Genomic DNA, 22,563 nt, shown 5'->3' on the forward strand with positions numbered 1-22,563 from the left:
TAGCATCAACCACAGGATCACCGCTCAGCTCTCCAGTAGCACCCCTTGTAGCCTTCCCCTGGGCCTCACATGAGCGGTGGATGGACATGATGCATGTGCTTGGTTAAGCCACAACAGCGCTAAAAAACCCAAGAAACCGGGCTCTGGATCATGGGCCTGTTCCCACGCATGTCAACCTACCAATGCCCTTGGTGTCTGGTCTCCTCATGTAAACCCCATGTGCAGGCTGACGAGAGAAAGGTAGGAAGAGCCCCGGGTTAATCTTGCCGTCGCCTAGATTTCTTTCATGCAGGCCGCTTGCAGGTCAAGGGGGACCCATGAGTATCGCGACTCAGGGACCTCACTAGTCACGTAGCCCCTCACCCCTTGGCTTTGTCCAGGCATCACGACCTAACATTCCAACGGCGGCCGAGGTATGCACGGGGCTGGGACCTGCCAACATAGAGCACAAAGACAAGCAAGAAGGAAATCAAGCACGACAAGGAAATTACAGAGTTCAAATAGTTATTACAGGCACCAAATGTATCACAAATTCAAACAAAGTCTTACGCCTCCATGAGGCACGATCGGTCGTTGCATGATAAACTCTAGGGGGCAGGGCCATCGCCGCCATTGTTGTCACCACCACCGCTCGCCTTGTCCGTGACAGACCCGTCTTCAACATCGACATTGCCATCATTGCCGCTGCCGCTTGCCTCGATCATGACAGAACTATCATCAATGTCGCAGGTGAACTTCCCCAGCAGCGTTGCGACATGGCCTTCCATGACTTTCGCCATGGTGGCACGGGATTCACAAGGGACGGGGGCTATCACTGTGTCGCAGTCAAAGCTGGGGTTGCGGAGCTAAAGGTGGCTGAAGACTCGCGTCGCTGCCATGGAGAAGAGGTCATGGCACTCCTCCTCCAGGATGGAGTCCACCTTGGCAACGGCGCCCTCAAGCTCCCTGGTGAGCTTGGTGGAGAGCCCCGCGTAGTTGCCCTCAGGGGTCGCGAGCGGACCCTCAAATCCTCCCCTGCAGATGGATTGTAGTGCCTGGCGAGCCCTAAGCTCAAGGGAGGAGAAAGCGTCCCAGTCCGCCGCTGCTTTCCCCTCAACATCGGCAAGGATCTTCACTCTGGCGTCCACCATTGCCTCGGAGATGTGCCTGGCGTGGGACGATTGGGCTTCGGTAACCTCCTCCTGCAGCTTGGTCAGGCGCTTCGCTCCACGGCCTACTCAACGACCACCTTCGATAGCACGGAGTCACGGGTCGCAAGCTTCGCCTCATGAGCCTTGAGGTCGTCCTCCCGCTATTGAACCTGCTATGTGCGCATGTCCTATTCCTCCTGGAGCGCCTTAGGTTGGCCTCCGCCTCGCTGCAACGCTTGACGGCCTACGTTGCCTCAGCCAACGCGTCGTCGCGGCCCGCCCTTGCCTCGGTTTCCTTCTTGCTCTCTGTATTAGAGGCCTCGAACTGGCTCCAGGCCTCTTTGTTCATCGTATCGAGTTAGAGCCACACTATGGTTAGCCTCTGCCACTCCTTAGCAAGGCTCCTATTAGTATCTTGGAGGTGCACCTCAAGCTGGCCGAGCACGGCTTAAGCATCAGGGCGCCGGAGCTCGCTAGCGCGAGGGCCTGACGAGGGAGTTGTGCTGACACTTCAGTTGGGACCGTGGCCAATGAGGCCATGGTACGGCCAACTTTGGGCTCCAGGGCCTCCGGGTCCTTCTCCGCGCCGCCCGGCTCTTGCGATAGGGCAAGAGCAATCGACGCCACAGCCTGCTAGATTACGGGGGTCGGGACTGCCTGAGGCTACGCCGCTGCACGCCCTGGGTCAGGTTCAGCCAGGGGAGGGTGGGGCATCGCCCCTCCCCCGCGACCGAGGCTACTAAGACCGCGGCAGGGAGCGTTGCTTAGCTAGGTCCCATGTCATTGTAGGCCGGCCCTCCGGGCGGCGCCGGCGAAGCCCCAAGAGGGGGCAGCATGCCCGTGCACCCTGGCACGTTGCTGCCCGTGTGCCCAAGGGTTGCGCCGGGTCGGCGCTGCGCACCTCCGTGCCCACCGAGGCCACGAGCGAGCGCCGAGGCCGCCTTTAGGACGATGGGTATTTTCGCATCGGCCGTCGGCTTCTTATTCTCCTCCTCCGCACCATCGCCCCTGTTCGGTGCGATGAGGGGCAGCATGATGAGGACATCAATACCATTGTTTCACCCACATCCCCTCCTGCTATACATACTGGACCAATTACTAGAGCTCACGCACGCCAATTAAATTACCAGGTACTTTTGTTTCTTGGTAATGATTCTAATGTTTGAGAATATGATGCTGCCTAAATTGGATACATTTGTTTTGCTTACAAATGAAGGGCCTAGCTTGGAGAAGGATGAACACTGGAGCAAGACCAAGCATGGAGATGATGGCATGCACAAGGGGAACAAGAACGGAGTTACAAGTGATGATTTCAGGACTTTGAAGCCACCATAATGAGAGCATGAAGCCTTGGACGAAATATACAAGATGCCACTTTATAAATTTCATCCAGAGGCTATTCTAGGTGCTGCGTCACCTTTTTATTGGGCCAGGCCCATGTAATTTCGAAATACATAAGTATAGGCTATTTTTAGAGTCCGTATGTATGGGGAAACAAGAGATAGGGTTGGTTTCGGACCCCTCCACTAAGGGCCACGAAATTCCCCCCTCTTCCTCCATATATACAGCCCTTAGGGCACCGTTTAGACTTTGGGTTTTGTTTAGATTAAAAGTTCGCCATAGCTGCAACTTCGCGTACTTCGTTTGTGTTCAACGACCAGACCAAGACATCACAGAACCCCTTCTTGATCAATAAAGCTTTCATCTTATATTCGCAATATCTAGATTGCAATCTCAGTTTCTTGCTTGTTCTTCGTTTGCTCGCAGAAAATAGACCCTCGTGGTCAGGTTGATCGTGCTCCGGCGTGGTCAATAACCTCTCGGAGTTGGTTTAGCGATTGCTAAGGCGTGACGTCCTTGCACGTACGTAGTCGGATCGTCAAAGTCTACTCCTCCGAAATGATAATCACCATCTCATCGAAAGACGGGACACCTTTGCCTCTATCACAGCATGAGCGTATTGATTACAAATGCATGGTCAGAAGGTATGGCAAGGATACTCACTCATCTGGGGCAGCCAACTTCCTTTTCTTCTCCTCCTCGGAGTCGATACGCCCAGTTTGTTCTTCTACGTGGCCTCGGTCTTGCCCCGAGGGCTGACGGAGTGGACCTCGACGGGCCCTGTTGCGACCCTGCTGATCGGAGGAGCGAGGGGGATCCCCTGAGGGGTCTTGGCTAGCGAAAGCATGGCAGCCTCGGCGGAGGCCGTTGCGACCTTATGGCTGCGCACCTTGTGGTGATGATCCCGTCTCCTCGGTCGTCCCGACGGGGCACGGAGGGCCTTCCGAAGTAGGCACAGTCATCCCCTCGCCTCGGGCCGCTCGGCCAGACGCTCGCGCAATTGGGGGCATGAACTTAGCCATCCTGGATGCCCTGATGAGGCGCGGGGAATCTGCGTCCGGGAGCTCATAGGCACCGGCGTTGTCGTCTTCGAAGCCGAGAAGGAGACGGCACCGCAACAATGGGAACGTCTCCCTAGGGTCATCATCCTCCGTTTCCTCTTAATCCTGGTCGGCATCGCTCTCGCCGGTTGACAGCACCACAGGCGATTCGGGGTGCTCGCATGGCTCAAGCCCCACAATCATCAAAGACAGGCATGGCCACGAGCAACTCATCCCTGTCGTCACGGTTATACAACTGGGCGGCGGCCTCAGGAATGTTCCCGGGTATACATCCGAGCATGCTGTACAAGGCCACGTCCAACTTCCCCCCTTTCAAGCCGGCAGTGCGTAGCTTCACCTCATCTCCCGCGCCCTCGTACGACCACAAAGGCTACAAACACAATTGGAGAGGCGCGAGGCGCTGTGCCAAGAACTCTTCACGGTCATCACCCCAGTTAGCAGCTTCGCCTCCATATCCGAGGCTATCTTCCAAGACGAGCTTCGCTTGGGGGTCGGTGAGCTTCATAGAACCCCACTCGGAGATCCGCTCATGCAGTTCCATTAGAAGCTACAGGCACAGGTTGGTGCCGCGGGCATCCAGATGGACCCAGCGCCGCCGGAAATCTTCCGCCTTCTTCCTGGCCTTTAGGAGCGAGTTCCCGCTGAGCACATCGACGAAGGAGACGCACCCAGATAGCTAGGCCCTGGTGGAGAACTGCAAGCTGAAGAAGTGGCATAAGAGCGCCACCGAGGGCCTCACACCCATGAAAGCTTTGCAATAGAAAGCAAAGACAAATAAGAAGAGGATGGAGTTGGGCTGAAGGTGAAGGGCATGGATTTTGTAGTGCCTGGGGATAGCAAAGAAGAAGTCGGAGAAGGGAAGGACCAGCCCCACGAAGACATCATGGAGGAAGAACGGGTAGGCTGACTTCGACCGGTCACTCTGTGCGGCAGAGCACCAGGTTGAGGTCCTCTACCTTGGTGATGGAGGAGGCTTAGAGTGCCGTTGCAGGAGTGGGGGACCTCACGCCCAAGGCTGCAGGCTTCGATTTCCTCGCAGGCGTCATTTGAAGAATCTCTAGCACCGGAGGAGGAGAAGGAGGGGTGGTGCCTTGTCTAGATCTGGAGGAGCTTCTCACAAGGGAAGGGGATCGCAGCAAGTCGAAGAGGGGGGAAGATCAGGAGAAGAAGCAATGATGGCCTCGAGGAGAAGGAGCAGTTGCCAAGACGCAGTGGGGAAGTGGGGAAGTGGGAGCGTCCATGCCCTATCATGCTCCATGCATCAAGCCTGGCCCACAGGCGGTTAGGGCCCACATTGCTTCACCCTATCCCTTCGCTGCCTTCACCTCGAAGCCCGGCCGTGCATGCCGTGGGCCCGGGGGCTACTATCGGAGTTCTGGAACCAGGGCTGCGTAGACTCGTCTGCCTGCGGCTCAGTGCGTGGTGTCAACAAAAGCCCAGTAAGGCCCAACTCCAAGGCTTCACGAGCAAGACCCTCATGAGGGCTCCCCACGTCATGAGGCGAACAACATCAAGGCCACCCGAGGAGTGGCCCCCCCGAGGCTGGCTCCTAAGGAGCGGATATCTCTAGGCAAGCACCCCACCTCGCGAGGCGCGCGGTGACATGAGCCATGACGACCAAGGCCAGGATTGAGGGAGTCCTAGATTAAGGGGTCCTCGGGTCGCCGACCCATTGTTTATGGGCCAGACTTATGAGCTACTGTGGATCCAAGCTAGAGCACCGATCTGTGGCCAGATAAAAGATCTCCGGAACCGTGGTGTGCCCTCCAAGTCAAGATTTAGGATGACATTTCCTTTATTGTAACCGACCGTATGTAACCATAACCCTACTGGTGTCTATATAAGCCGGAGGGTTTTAGTCCTTAGGGCTAGAGCAACATCCAATACCCCATCAACCTAGGGTTTTAGCTTGCCTGATCTCAAGGTAGATCAACTTTGTAATCATACCATACACATCGAATAAAATTAGGTAGGACGTAGGGTTTTACCTCCTAGAGAGGGCCCAAACCCGGGTAAACACCATGTTCTTCGTCTCCCCATTGATCCTAGATCCACAGCTCGGGCCCCCCTACCCGAGTTCCGCCGGTTTTTACACCAACATTGGTGCTTTCAATGAGAGTTACCCTGCGGATCGCCAAAGGATCGATGGCCCAACTATTCGTTGGAAACCTCATCAGCTCAAGCGACATCTTCGTCCCTGGCCAGATCTTCACATTTGACAGCATCACCTTACGCGCCGACCTCACCGGTCGTTTGGACCAAGTTGAGAACTTCACCCCTGCTCTCGGGAAGTCCGCTACCCCTGCGAAAGAACCCGCCAAGCCCGACGCCTTGACCTCGGATTCAGTGGGCACGAAGGGAGCTGATGCCATCTTGTATATGGCCTTAAAGCCAGATCCCATCGAAGTACCCGAAGAACGTCTCATCAAATATCCATGAGCCTTGGCCCCGATGGGAACCCCTTCGGTAAACACCCTGTTTGATCGATTCCTCGCTATGGGAATCTCCATCAGCAAGTCTATGGCCTACAACCAAATCAGGACTAAACCTGACAATAGAGAGATCCACATCCCGCCGATTACTCACCTTGTTGCTACCATCGAAGAAAGGGCAGAGGCATCGCGATCTCCGAAGTTGAAGACAGTACATACCCGAGTCTCTAGCCCGGAGATGGACACCCGTCAAGAGAGGAGTTCAGACTTGGCCTGTGATACGGGATCCGACCTCGAGTCGGCCCAACCACATAAAGGCGTATGCCCGAGCACTATGCGATCAGATCCGAACATATCCCGGGCGCGGTTCACCACTGCCGATGCTCCAGACTCACAGTAGATCCCGCATCGAGCACATCCATACCACATTCCGAGGAATTATACCCGGCAGGGAGGCACGTTGTTCCGGACGCATAACCTTGGACGTAGTCTTCGGTACTCCTAACAACTATAGATCCGAACCCTTGTTATTCCATATTGTGCCCTTCCACAGCGGATACAACACCCTGTTGGGGCGGGAAACAATTGCAAGGTTCTAGACCATACCAACGGGTACGTGGAACACAAAAATGCCATGGTGAAAGCACAAGTGCTCCCTGGATGTTTTTGGTAATTAATGTCAACATATCTCTTATTGGACTAATATCTTTATCTAGTATGTTTTAGAAAGTTCAATAATGGCGTGGCATGGACAAGAGGATGTGGAACCTCTTCAAAATGCTAAGGACTAAGACTGGCAAAATCTCAAGACCCTTCATTTTTCATTTTAGTGATCCAATATCACATTGAGTCCATAGGAAAGCCAATACTCTTAAAAGGGGATGCGGTGTTTCTTAATGGTCTACTTGCTCAAAGTGCTTAGTGATATTGCTCCAAAACCCCAAGCCACTTTCTCATATCCAAATATGTCCAAAACTCAAAGTCAAACTCGGCCCCACCGATTTAATCTATCCGGCGCCACCGAGTTTAGTTGACATAGCCACTGCCAGAAACCCTAGATAATTCGGTCACACCGATACGGATCTCGGTCTCACCGAGATGGCCTTACAAAATCTCTGTTACCTGTTGTAATTATTTCGGTCTCACCCAAATGTGCAATCGGTCCCACCGAGTTTGCTTGACCAACTCTCTGTTAACTCATTGCTGAAATCCGTCTCACTGAGTTCATGCAATCGGTCACACAGAGATGAGGTTTTGCCCTAGCCCTAGCACATCGGCCCCATCGAGTTTATCTTGTCGGTCCCACTGAGATTCCTAATGTTCACATTTTGAACTGAATCGGTCTCATCGAGTTCTTCTATTCGGTTTGACCGAGTTGGGTCAAATGTGTGTAACGGTTGGATTTTGTGTGGAGGCTGTATATACCCCTCCACCCCTGTCGCTATTCAAGAGAGAGCCATCAGAACGAGCCTACACTTCCACTACTCATTTTCTGAGAGAGAACCACCTACTCATGTGTTGATACCAAGACATTCCAATCCTACCACAACAATCTTGATATCTAGCCTTCCCTAGTTGCTTTCCACTGAAATCATCTTTCCACCATACCCAAATCTGTGAGAGAGAGTTGAGTGTTGGGGAGACTATCATTTGAAGCACAAGAGCAAGGAGTTCAGCATCATCACACCATCTATTACCTTTTGGAGAGTGGTGTCTCCTAGATTGGTTAGGTGTCACTTGGGAGCCTCCGACAATATTGTGGAGTCCAACCAAGGAGTTTGTAAGGGCAAGGAGATTGCCTACTTCGTGAAGATCTACCCTAGTGAGGCAAGTACTTCGTGGGCGATGGCATGGTGGGATAGACAAGGTTGCTTCTTCGTGGACCCTTCGTGGGTGGAGCCCTCCATGGACTTGCACAGCCGTTACCCTTCGTGGGTTGAAGTCTCCATCAACGTGGATGTAAAATAGCACCACCTATCGGAACCACGCCAGAAATCTCTGTGTCTTCATTGTGTTTGCGCACTCCAATCCCATCCCTTTACTTTCTTGCAATTTGCATGCTTTACTCTTTCCGCTGCTTATACTCTTGCCATGCTTGCTTTAAATGTATTGAGAATGCTTAATCTTGTGCTAAAACTCCACCTCAACTTGAAGAACTTAAAAGATGCTACTTTTGCTTGTTGAGGGTCTAATCACCCCCCCTCTAGACACATCTTCTCGATCCTTTCAATTGGTATCAGAGCATTGGTCTCCATTACTTTGGTTTAATCACCATTGGAGAAAGATGGATGAGTCTATGATTGGGAGTATTAGACGTTGAGTGCCTATTCTTGATTGGGAGTTCTATAGTGCATGGAAAAATGAGATGCTTGAGATTTTCAATGAATATAATTTGAACAAGTATATTACTAGCCCTTGTGCGCCTCTTATTGATCCATTGCATCCTAGCCCCGATGAGTATCCTGACATGACCCGCAATCTTAGAGCTATTAATCTTATCATTAGAGGATTGCCTAGAAATTTTCTTGTATGCTTGCCTACATTTGAATGTGCTTATACTATATGGAGATATCTTGAGGAACGCTTTCCAAACTATTCTTTGAAAAATAAAGATGAGATTCTTCAAAAGTCTATTGCTTTTCATAAAAGGAAACCTAGTGATCCTAAATTTGATGATTGTCTATTTGAGCTTCATGACCTCATGCGTGCCAAAGGAGATGTGGGAGCCATTACTAGCATCATCTTTCAAGTCATTAGAATTCAACAAGATGCACATTATCATGGTCATAAATCTAATGAATCACTCTCTCTATGTGATGATCAATCACAAGATGATGTTGAACATGGGTAGTATGATGAGGATGATGATAGTGACTTTGCTCTTGATGTGTCAATGAGACACTTTCATGTTATGGCTAACCTTCGTGGTTAGATGGCTGGAGGAAAGGAATGGGTTCTTGATAGTGGATGTACCGATCACATGACCGAAGACAAGGATATGTTTCGAGAGATTGCAGAAAATAGTGGTCCCCGAAAGTATGTCACCTTTGGTGATAACTCAAAGGGTAAGGTGGTTGGCCTTGGTAAGGTGGCCATCTCACATGGCAGCTCCATCCAAAATGTTATGCTCGTTGAATCTCATGGCTACTATTTACTTTCCATATCTGGACTTGCCGATTTTGGTTTGAATGTTCTATTCACTAAAGTAGATTGCCAAGAGTTTCGAAGAGATAATCATAATATGGCCTTTACCAGTATACGTAGAGGTGATCTATACATTGCTGACTTCACTAAAAGAGATCAACCTAGAACTTGCTTAATTGCTAAATATTCTAAAGGTTGGTTGTGGCATAGAAGGTTAGGTCATGTGGGTATGCGAAATCTTGATAAGCTTATTAAAGGTGATCATATCCTTGGTGTTGAAGATGTCATATTGGACAAGGATAGAGTTTGCAGTTCTTGTCAACCAGGAATACAAGTTGGAGGAAGTCATCCATGAAGAACATCATATCCTTGGTGTTAAAGATGGCATATTGCTACTTCATATGGATCTTTTTGGTCCCAACGCCTACAAGAGTCTCGGTGGTAACTTGTTCGGATTGGTCATTGTTGATGATTTCTCAAGATTTATGTGCACGTTCTTTCTTGATGATAAATCGCAGGTGAAAAAGATCTCCAAGAACTTTGCTAGGAAGGCCAAAAATATTTTTGAAGTGAAGATCAAGAAGGTTCGTAGCGACAACGGAATGGAATTCAAGAACGCCAGTGTGGATACCTTTCTTTACGAAGAAGGGATTTCACATGAGTTCTCGGCTACGCACACACCTCAACAAAATGGAGTTGTTGAGAGGAAGAAGCAGACACTCATTGAGATGGACAGAACGATGCTTGATGAATATAAGACGCCAAAACACTTTTGGGCGGAAGCGGTTGAGACAGCCTGTCATGCAACAAATCGACAATATCTTCACAAGCTTCTCAGCAAAACGACATATGAGCTTCTCACCGGTAACAAACCCCAAGTTGGATACTTTCGAGTAGTTGGCTCAAAGTGTTACATTCTTGATAAGCATCGTCGTTCGAAATTTTCCCCTAAGTCTCATGAAGGTTTCCTACTCGGTTATTGCTCAAACTCTCACACTTACTGTGTCTACAACAATTTCACCTGAAAGGTTGAAGAGACGGTAGATGAGAAGTTTGATGAATCTAACGGCTCGCAAGTAGAGAAATTTCCAGTTGATGCAGGAATAAAGATACATCAGAAGCAATTCAAGACTTGTCTATTGGCAAGATTCGCCCAACGGAGCTGAAGGGGAGTACCTCGTCCGTTCAAGTGGAAGCCTCAACTTCACGACAAAATGAACCACAAGTTGACTTGGAGGCATCCACAAGTGGAACACGTCAAGACGAAGGAAATGAGGAAGTACAAAAAGATGAACCTCATCGACCTCCCTCTCCACCTGCACAAGAGAACAACAACGCCAACAACAATGAAGAAGAAAAACTAGTCAAAAAAAACAATGAAGAAGAACAACAAGAAGAAGATAATGAAGAGGATGTTCCACCTTGAACCAAACAAAAGCTCTCACGAGTTAGAGCAAGAGTCTCAAGAGACCATCCCTTTGAAAAAATCTTTGATGATATTCAAACCGGGAGAATTACTCGCTCTAAAACTAGTTTGGCTAACTTTTGTGAACATTACGCGTTCATTTCTATATTGAACCTATGAAGGTTGAAGAAACTCTTGATGATCCGGACTGAGTGAACGCTATGTATGAAGAGCCACACAATTTCAAGAGGAATCAAGTACGGACACTTGTTCAAAAGCCGATGAGAAGCACAATGTCATTGGAACCAAATGGGTCTTTGGAATAAGCAGGATGAAGATGGGGAACTTGTACATAACAAGGCCCATCTGGTCGCCCAAGGCTACACTCAAGTCGAAGGTATGGACTATGGTGAGACATATGCCCCCGTTTCTAGACTTGTGTCCATACGCATCCTACTTGCTTATGCCAATCATCATGACATTACGTTATATCAAATGGACATCAAAAGTGCTTTTCTAAATGAAGAAATTGGGGAGGAAGTCTATGTTAAACAACCTCCTGGCTTTGTTAATCCCAAGAAACCTAATCATGTTTACAAACTTCACAAAGCTCTTTATGGTCTTAAACAAGCTCCTAGAGCATGGTATAAATGCTTGACTAAGTTTCTCATTGAAAAAGGCTTTGAAATTGGAAAAATTGATTCTACACTTTTTACTAAAAGGGTTAATGGTGAATTATTTGTGTGCCAAATTTATGTGGACGATATCATATTGTTCGACTAACCCTCACTTTAGTGGAAAGTTTGGAAGGCTAATGTCGGAGAAGTTTGAGATGTCTATGATGAGTGAACTCAAATTCTTCCTTGGTTTGCAAATCAAGCAAACTAAGGATGGTACCTTTGTTTCCCAAACAAAGTATACCAAGGACTTATTCAAGAAGTTTAACATGCAAGAAAACAAAGGTATGAAAACACCCATGCCTACTAGTGTACTTCTTGGCTTGACTAAGGATGGCAAACCGGCTGACCAAAAGGTTTACCGCTCTATGATTGGTTCATTGTTATGTCTATATGCCTCGCGTCCCGATATTATGTTAAGTTTGTGCATGTGTGCACGATATCAAGCGACCCCTAAAGAATGTCATCTTGAGACCGTGAAAAGGATAGTGAGGTATTTAATTCATACACAAAACTTTGGCATTTGATATCCTAAGAGGTCTTCCTTTGATCTTCTTGGCTACTCCGACTCAGACTATGCGAGTGACAAGGTTGATAAAAAGTCCACTTCGGGTACTTGTCAATTTCTTGGTAGATATCTTGTGGCTTGGTCCTCCAAGAAACAAAACTAGGTATCCTTATCCAACACCGAAGCGGAATACATTGCCGCCGGATCATGTTGTGCTCAATTACTTTAGATGACCCAAACCCTTAAGGATTATGGTATATATGTGAAACATGTTCCATTGCTTTGTGATAATGAAAGTTATATTAAGATTTCTCACAATCCCGTGCAAGATTCTTGAACTAAGCATATTGAAGTTCGTCATCATTTCATTCGAGATCATGTTGCTAAAGGAGACATCAATCTTAAGCATGTTAGTACCGATAAGCAATTGGCGGACATATCCACCAAACTTCTTGATGAGAAAGTATTTTGCCGTTTGAGAGGAGAATTGAATATCATTGATGCCTCAAACTTGGAGTAGAAACTTTTTTTGGATACATGCAAGGCATGAGCCTTTTTGACTAATCCTTGATATTTTTCTTATGATGATAGTCACATGTCTTGGATCTATACTTGTAGCCTTTCATGCTATCTAACCCTTGTAGGTACTTGGATGATCCCAAATCTATGAGATTGCAAGCCACTCACATCTTGAGCAATCTCTACATCACCAAGTTTCTACTATGTGGTTGTTGAATACAAGGAAGGATGAATCCACTCAACATATCCTTTGACATTTTCTATATATCAAATTTCATTTGGTATCAGGTTTCATGATTGTCATGGATACACAAGTGCTTTTCCTTGCAAAAACAAACTCATGTAGGAAGATGAACTCAAACTACAAGTGGTGCTCTCAACTCTTGATGGACTACATCAACCTCGAGCATCCAACGCAAGTTCAACTACATGACCAAGATCAACACAACCCAAGGTATGTTATTCCATCTTAGAGAAGCTTTGACCCAAGTCATGAGTCAAAGGCTCTCAACAAGATGTGAATACATCAAAATGCTTAAACAAAAAATTGTGACCCCATTTTGAGCTTAAACGATGAGTATCACCTACGGTCAACTGTTATCACTTGACTCCTTAGTCAATACTCTAACATAGGTGACTTTGTCACTGACCCCTTCTAGATGAAGTTCTCTAGTGTTTCTTTGCTTTGTGTTCATATGGTTCTTGCTATCTCGTTCCCCTTAAAAAAACTTCATCTAGATATTTTTTCTTTTGTGTGATTCTCTGCATTCTCTGCATCTAATTCATTGCATATCTTTTAGTAAATTCCCTGCAAATCCTCGTGAAATTTAATTTGTCTAGTGAGCTGAGTTGACAAGATTTTTCCTCTACATTGAACTCGAACTCACCGATTCATGCCTATCGGCTAGACCTAACTACAAGGATTACTTGTAGATAGTTCGTCGATACAACCGACGCGGACTAACCCGGTCTAACTAACATGCATCATCCCGGACACTGCCAACTCGGTGTCACCCATGAAAATGGATCGGCGTTACCGATTTCACTGCTGAGAATTTTTTTGTCATTGCATATATCTTTTCTTCTCCAGCTCCACTCAGTGATTCTTATCCTCTACCCGCATCACAAACTAGATGCTGCTTTGTAATGTGTCTCAAGAACCGAACCTATTTGACTCATACTCCAGAAGTGACCTTCTTGGAAATTGATGTCAAAGGGGGAGAGAGAGCACATCAAAGCTTTATCACATGGGAGCTAAAGCACATCTTAGCTTCTCCAGATGCTTGTTAACAATAGAGGAAAGAAGTCACATGTCTTTAAGAGGGGAAAGATATGTTAATATATAGTTGATTGTACCATTTCTTGCTTTAATTTTTCTTGCTCTAATTTTCTCTTACCCTACCTTGTCCCATTATCCAATATCAGATTCAGGGGGCGAAAGAGTTCATATCTAGGGGAAGAAAATCTTTGTAATTCGTTGCATATCTTTAATCTTTGGGGACATGTCTATATCCAAATGAAGTACTAAGTACTCACTCATTGCATGTCATCCCAGTCTTGGTACTCTTGTGGTTCCCCTGTAATTGCTTTAATTAGAGTGTTCTTGTGTTATCCAACCTTGTTTTCTCGAGTCCATCTCTTCCAAAGCCAGCTCAAGACCACAAGGTAAGTATATGCATCACACTCATGATGTACATATTGTTTGCAAGAAGGAATCATGAACATGAAAGTACACTTCCTTTATCGACATCATTTGCTCTGATGCATATATCAAGATACATGTAACTCATTGCTTGCTCTGACATGCTTATGCATTCACATGTTCTCATATTCCATCTTTACATGATTGCATACATGTAGGGGGAGCCTATGCATGTTACATGTCTTTCCAAAGCTTTACTTGTTACTCTTCATATCTTTATCTAAAGCTTTGATGTATGTTGTCATCAATTACCAAAAAGGGGGAGACTGAAAGCAGAAGTGCTCCCTGGATGATTTTGGTAATTAATGTCAACGTATCTCTTACTAGACTAATGTCTTTATCTAGTATATTTCAGAAAGTTCAACAATGGCATGGCATGTACAAGAGGATGTGGAACCCCTTCAAAATGCTAAGGACTAAGATTGGCAAAAGCTCAAGACTCTTCATTTTTCATTTTAGTGATCCAAGATCACATTGAGTCCCTAGGAAAGCCAATACTATTAAAAGGGGAAGAGGTGTTGCTTAATGGTCTACTTGCTCAAAGTGCTTAATGATATTGCTCCAAAACCCTCAGCCACTTTCTCATTTCCAAATATGTCCAAAACCCAAAGTCAAACTCAGCCCCACCGATTTGATCTGTTCGGCACCTCTGAGTTCAGTTTACATTCCCACCGCCAAAAACCCTAGACAATTCGGTCACACCGATACGGATCTCAGTCTCACTGAGATGGCCTTGCAAACTCTTTGTTACCTGTTGTAGTTATTTTGGACTCACCGAAATGTGCAATTGGTCCCACCGAGTTTGCTTGACCAACTATGTGTTAAATCATTGCTGATATCGGTCTCACCGAGTTCATGCAATCGATCACACCGAGATGAGGTTTTTCCATAGCCCTAGCACATCGGTCCCATCGAGCTTATCATGTCGGTCCCACCGATATTCTAACATTCACATTTTGAACTGAATCCGTCTCTCCGAGTTCTTCTATTCGGTCTGACCGAGTTGGATCAAATGTGTGTAACGGTTGGATTTTGTGTGGAGGCTATATATACCCCTCCACCCTCTTCTCTATTCAAAAGAGAGCCATCGGAACTTTCCTACACTTCCACTACTCATTTTCTAAGAGAGAACCACCTACTCATGTGTTGAGACCAAGACATTCCAATCCTTCCACAAGAATCTTGATCTCTAGCCTTCCCCAAGTTGCTTTCCATTCAAATCATCTTTCCACCATAGCCAAATCTATGAGAGAGAGTTGAGTGTTGGGGAGACTATTATTTGAAGCACAAGAGCAAGGAGTTCGTCATCATCACACCATCTATTAACTTTTGGAGAGTGGTGTCTCCTAGATTGGTTAGGTGTCACTTGGGAGCCTCCGACAAGATTGTGGAGTTGAAACAAGGAGTTTGTAAGGGCATGGAGATCGCTTACTTCGTGAATATCTACCCTAGTGAGGCAAGTCCTTCGTGGGCGATGGCCATGGTGAGATATACAAGGTTGCTTCTTCGTGGACCCTTTGTGGGTGGAGCCCTTCGTGGACTCGCGCAGCCGTTACCCTTCGTGGGTTGAAGTCTCCATCAACCTGGATGTACGAAAACACCACCTATCGGAAGCACGCCAAAAATCTCTGTGTCTTCATTGCGTTTGCACACTCCAATCCCGCCCCTTTACTTTCTTGCAATTTGCATGCTTTACACTTTCCGCTGCTTATACTCTTGCCATGCTTGCTTGAAATGTATTGAGAATGCTTAATCTTGTGCTAAAACTGCACCTCAACTTGAAGAACTAAAAAACTGCTACTTTTGCTTGTTGAGGGTCTAATCACCCCCCTCTAGACACCTCTTCTCGATCCTTTCACATGGCCCAACGGCGTGGGATCTCACTCACCAGCAATCCGAATACAGCCTTCCGAGCTGAAAATAAGACCGCATCGCTCGCCCTTAAGGCACTATCTAAGGCCTTCGCAGCCGAAGAATTAACAACACTCTTCACTACAGTCAACAGGGACGACATGGTCCTTAGTAAAAGGACAAAATCCGCATCATTTAAACCCGCCGACGAGATAGTAAACTTCCAAATACACCTGACAGAACCAAACAAAATAGCATCCACTGAAGCACAGCTGGACCCTCCTATTGGTGAAGCGCTACGAGCGTTCCAATGTGAGAACTGGGACAAATTCGCCAGACATCCTTCGGATATGCCAGGCATCCCACGAAAGCTGGCGGAGCACAGCTTGAACATCATAATAGGCTCCAAGCCAGTCAAACGGACAGTTCGTCGATTTTGTGAACCCAAATGACAAGCTATGGGTGAAGAATTCACAAAACTATTGGAGGTCGGATACATCTACGAAATCAAGCATCCTGAGTGGCTAGCAAAACTGGTCATGGTACCCAACAAGGACAAATCATGGCGGCTCTGCATCGATTTCAAGGACTTAAACAAGGCCTGCCTCAAGGATTCGTTAACCTTGCATAGATTAGATCATCGACGCCACTGCCGGACACAACTCATTATGCTTCCTCGACACATACTCCGAATATCACCAGATAAAGATGAAGGAGTCCGACCAAGCAGCAACCGTGTTCATCACCCCCTACAGGCCATTTTGCTTTAACACGAGGCCTTTCGGGTTAAAGAACGCGGGAGCCACGTACCAGCGCATGATTCAAACATGACTGGAAAACCAAATTGGCAAAACGGTCGAGGCATACGAAGACGACGTCGTCATTAAAACCAAAAATTTCGATCAACTCATGGACGACCTTCGCCTGACCTTCAAATATTTACGGGCTTACGATATACGGCTCAACCCGGAGAAATGCGTCTTCGGAGTCCCCACCGAAAAACTACACGGATTTGTTCTCTCCCATAGAGGAATTGAGGCCAATCCGGCTAAAATCAGGGCCCTGTCCTAGCTAGCAATACCGACGGAGCTCAAACACATTCAGAAGCTGGCAGGTTGCATAGCTGTCTATATTTGACCCGCATTTATGTTGATACGGCTTGAATGACAAAGAGGGAGAGGGTAGCAGTTCCCGAAACATTGAATGGTCAGTGATGCATCCTCAGCTAATTAGCATGCATAGGAACTAATTGGAGAAGCAGAATGGAGCCAAGACGATGTGAATGCAACGCAATTTGGACTCTCATATAAAGGCGCCCCAACATTCCAATCCATCTACCAAATCATACACACCTAGTCTGCACAACACTGCTCACTCCAATCCAAGACCAAGACCAACTGACCAGAAGCCACAAGCACCCATGGAGGTAATGGGCGCGAGCTGCAGTCGGCTATGCCAGATCATTCTAGATGTTCTGGCGACCGCTGATGTCATAGCCCTCGTCGATGCCGGCTTCGCCTCTCGTCTCGACGAGATGATGGTCCGCCCCATCCACAAGTTCACCACTATCAAGAAGCGCATGGACGACCTTGCTGTACTCCTCTAGCCCGCACACCTAGGCTCCTCGTTGCCTTCCACCCTCATCGGCCTCCATGGTGATGAACTCTTTCAAGCATGTAGCTCTGCAGCTACCAGAGGTTGCGATGAAGAATGTCCATCTCGAGGACGCGCTCACCGCGCAGCACCTCGCCAAACAAGAAACCGTCGGACCTACACAACCATGTCTACAAGGAAATTGTCTACAAAGGCCACTACAAGGCCAGGGAGGACGCAGAGACGTTGGCCTTCTTCGACTGACTAGAATCTTTGGACGCCATTGTTTAGAAGCACATTGACCTATCCACGAAAGTCGACGCTCCTCAACCGCCATTCGGTAGGCCGGCGCCCTGAGTCGAGGAGGAGGAGGTTGTTGATGAATGCATCTTTCTTCTTGCCTCCTGGAACCAGCATTGCATCGCCTTATGGCCTTAATGTGTGTGTATGGCATTTTTATTCGAGTTGTAAATGACATGTGTTATCCCTTGCTCTTATTTGGCATTAATTATATGCAGTATCACTGTCTTCGTCCTGGTTTACTATCTATGTCTTGGTCTATTAGTCCCGTTTGTAATTTGTACTAAATTTTGACCAAAGATTTATCTGACAAAATGTTACTGCATGTCAACAAAAATTATATCATTGAATTTGTATTTAAACATGGTTTTCAATGATATAATTTTGCTGACATGCCTGAACATTTTTTAGTCAAATTTATGGTCAAAATTTGGCACAGATTACAATGGGGACCAATAAACGAGGACGGAGGTAGACTGGTCACCATTGTGTTTTGTGCCAAATTTTCACTTCAAATTTATGTACAAGACCAACCTAAATGGAGGGAGCATATATATTGGCGTGACAACCAAACTTATAAATTCAAAACTGAGCATTACATGTCACGAGTTCAAAACGAGAAAGTGGAACAAGTACAGCACGCCTGTGTCGTTCGCGTCGCACCCCCACACTGTCGTTCCGGCCCACCTCTCAGTGCGCATTGGCTTGGCATTTTCTATCTACAGGTTGAAAAGGTAGACTGTCGCGTTCGCGTTGCACCCCCACACGGTCTGTCTAGCACGCCTCTCAACCTACGGAATGCTTGTTGTCTTTGCATTTTCACTGTGAAGTGCGGCTGCAGTTGAGCAAACCAACTATCAGAAAATCCCCACCCCGCCCACCGTGCATCGGCTGAGTTAGAATTAGAAGTGAGAAACGAGGGAGAAGAGCTAGATGTAGCACGAATGTTGTTATCAGATGGGACTCATGTTGATAGAATAGGAGTATTGAGTACTCGTACGTCTAGTACCACTAGTTGGGTGTGTGCGACCTATACCTGTCATCACTTTAGGTCTCCTGTTCGAACCGGCTACGCACCAGGACGGAGGTAGTAGTGCATGCACAACTCATAGCATATGCAACCATGCCGGCATATTTCAGACATGATGAATTACATGCAAACCCCTAGTAGAAGAATAAATAAATAAATGAATTACTTCATGCAAACTAAATTATATTCATAGAAATTGGAGCATGTTCACTAAATTTTTGATATAATACATAGAAAAAAAAGACCGAAACTAAACCAGTCTAAGGGCCTATTTGATTCGGAGGATACTGAAAACACATGAATGGGGAAAGTATGATGTCGATGAACCGAGAGGAGGAGAAAGCGGTGGCATGTTTTTGTACATGCTAGAGACTAGACGGTAGTACATTGTCTTTTATGGCCATATCACCACATTGTTTTCTATGGCCTATCACCTACAGATTCACTGGGGTCACTACTGCAGGATGCTGCTAACATGACGCTACGATCTGAGACCCTTTGACGAAATTGTGTGTGATGCATTAATCGCAAACGGTGGTGTAAAAAACCGTCAAAAAAGGTGCAAAATGTTTGCGATGATGGATGCATCAAACACGGTTCAGATTTTAGTTCCGTGTGTGATGTAGGGCATACGATTCAGTGCAATTAACCGTTTGCGATGAGGAGCAACAAAAGAAATGGGCAGCCAGATGAAGGTGTGTGCGATATACAGCATACGGTACTAGGATGAACTGTTTGTGATTAGGCACCACAAAAGATACGGTCAGCCATATCAAGGTCTGTGCGATATACGGTATGCGGTTCACACAGATGAACTGTTTGTGTTGAGACAAGAGAACATAAACGGTTCAATATAACAAGATGTGTGTGATACGCGACAAACATGTCTGTAATCATAAATGTGTGCGAAGACCGATAATAACACAGACGGTTGCTGCTAATAAGACGTGTGTGTTGTGCGATGGGATTGCATACAGAACAACAACCACATATATTGTTGGTCGGAACGACACCTATGGGATCACAAGAATCCCTACTGTGGTCGGCGGGCGCGGGGTCATAAGAAGAGTAGGTTTAGGAGCCAGCACAAAGGTCGTTTACCCAGGTTCAGGCCGCGACGATCGCGTAATACCCTTGTCCTGCTTTGGTGTGTATATCAGTGTTCTTCACCTAGCCATCGAGCGTGACTTGCCCAAAGAGCCGAATCCCCCTCCAGTATGCTTCTGGCCTCCTTTTATAGTTGAAGGAGGTGCTACAGTGGCACACAGGAGGTGGAAAGGGGTACAATAGCTGTGTTTATCTCTCGTCATTATGGGACAAGACGCATTAAATGTGCCTCTGAGGTGTCCCCTACTTTATTGCCGCCTTGCCCTGCTTCGACACGCGCCCGGGCCAGCGAGGCGGCCAGCGCCATGTAGGATGGCAGGCTACTGAGGTGGCGCGGTGGTGGCGTCTTCACGAAGATCTGCATGCCACCATCCAGGAGGTTGCTGAGTTGGCTTTGGGACCGCACATTGCCACGTAGGTATCCGCATGGCTAGCTGGGTTGGCAGCTGCATGGGAACGGCGGTGGGATCTTGGCGCACACGGGCCTGGCTGTGGCCTCGTTGATGTCCTCGGCAAGGCCCTTGCCGGGGCCCTGGGAAGGGTCTTGCCGCGGCACTGCGGTCATCCCCGACAAGGATGTTGCCGGAGGCCTCGTCTTCTGGTCTTCATCCGTTCTTGTGTGTTAATGGTCTTCACAAAGATCTTCGTGCCACCATGGAGGCGCCTCCCGAACCTTGGTTCCAATGTGGTTGGTGATGTTGGAAAGCCTCGGGCTCAAGGGTGGCGCGCTCCGCTGGTGTTGGGCAAGTTGCCTCGGCAAGGCTCTTGCCGGGGCTGCGGGCGCCACCTCGGCAAGGCTCTTGCCGGGGCTGCGGGGGCCGCCCCGGCAAAGATCCTGCCGGGGGATCCTACCTTGCCCTCTCGCTCTCTGTGCCTCTGTATTGGCGTTGCTTTGATCGCCTTGTGGCTTCGGCTCCCTTCTCCTGCCCTGCTTAGTGTGGCCGTGGCGTGGCTCTGACTGCCCGTGCACAGGTAAAGGGGTACAAAGTAGAACCCCTTTCTGTACACGGACAGGAGCCCCCGGGCCTGGGCCACACATAAGCGCGACACGTTGTTGGGCTAGGCCTAGAACGGTGCATGGGCAGGCGGGGCCGTCTTTTACCGCGGTAGTTTTTCCGCCCACTGCGCTTCCCCACTACCCGCGTTGAATGCACGACGTGGAGGGTCGTGTGTGACATGGAAGGCATGCGTGGGGCGCCTGTTGTATGCATGCGGCATGTCGTAGTAAATGGTAAAGAGGCGGCCCGCTCCTTCTCCATAAAAATGAATAACCGCGGGTGCGCTGCTCATTTACCCTCCGCGTTTCCCCAATCTCGGCATTGTCATCCCCATCTTCTTCCTCCTCGAGCTCGCCTCTGCTTGGCTCTGCTATGCCCCCATTCCTATTGATCCCAAGCCTTTGTTCAGTCGCCATGGCGCCCAAGATCGGCAAGGGAAAGGGCAAAGGGGTGGCTAAGGATGTCGTGGAGAAGGAGGTGCCGGAGAACGAGGCGGTGGTGCGGCGAGCGCAGTTCGCCTACTTCTCCCCGTTGTCGGTTGACGTGTTCCATCTCAAGGACGTCTTCAGGCCCCTATGGGAGGCGAAGACGACGGGGCACCCCGCCACACACATCATCCCCGCCGACTATGGCGAGGCCGGCCCCAAGCGGTACCCCTTCTTTGTTGATTTCTTCTCCTGCGGGCTCTGCCCCCCCTTTTTCCGATTTCTTCAACGATGTCATGCCCACCTTTGGCTTTTGTCTCCTAGACCTCATGCCGAATGTTGTGGCGTACATGGCGCTCTTCGCCCACCTCTGCGAAGGCTTTGTCGGAGTGCTTCCCACCACGGTGCTCTTCTGCCACTACTTCTTCCCTCGCCTCCAAACAGGGGGCGCCCTCACCGGGAGCATCTCCTGGATCCCAAGGGCCCAAGGGAGGGGCATGTATCCGGAGGGCGCCCACATGAGAGGTGGGAAGAGTGGCGGTGTCGGTGGTACTGAATCGAGGAGGAGAATCCGTCGGAGTTCTATCAGGTTCGCCGGAGCCCGCCGCTTCGCGGTGATGACTGGAGCAATGTCGATCCCGATGACACGAAGCTCTCGATTGCTGTCGCCAGGATCCATCATCTCACCACGGCTGGGCACACTCTTGAGATGATCGGGGCGGACCTCATCCGCCGCCGAATTGCCCCGCTGCATAACAAGGGGAGGCCGGCCTGGCTTTTCAGGAATGCGGCCGACATCATGAGGCTCTGCCCTGGCCTGAAGCACAACTTCATGGTGATGGGGCACGACCATCACTGCCAGAGGCTTTTCCAGCTCGACATGTTTGCCGACGGCAGGGTGGAGAGGACCGGCAGGGCCGCGAAGGCCAACAAGACCATCAAGGGGCCCTTATTCAGGTTGCCGCCGGGCGTGTTCCCGCTGAGCAACAACACGTGCTAGGCCACCATCCTCAAGATGATGTCGGTCTTCAATGCACATGGTCTCGACCCGTCCTGGGTCGCGCCCTCGGCGCGCGAGGTGCAGGAGTTCTTCGATAACTTGTCGGAGGAATTCGAGCGTGAGGAGCCGCTGCTCAGCATGGAGAACACCCAGGCGGAGATCAAATACATTGCCGCCAGGGTGGCAGAGGTGCAGCTCGCCATGGAGGCAGGCAACACTGGCGGTGTGGCCGCGGAGGACATGGAGCTCGCTCAGTGGGTGAAGGCTACCAGGAAGGCTAGCAGTGCCAACACTGGGGCTCCTCCCGTCGAGGATGTGGGCGAGGAGGCGAACGAGGGAG

The sequence above is a fragment of the Triticum aestivum genome, chromosome 6B, assembly GCF_018294505.1.
Source record: "Triticum aestivum cultivar Chinese Spring chromosome 6B, IWGSC CS RefSeq v2.1, whole genome shotgun sequence".
NCBI classification, from domain to species: Eukaryota; Viridiplantae; Streptophyta; class Magnoliopsida; order Poales; family Poaceae; genus Triticum; species Triticum aestivum.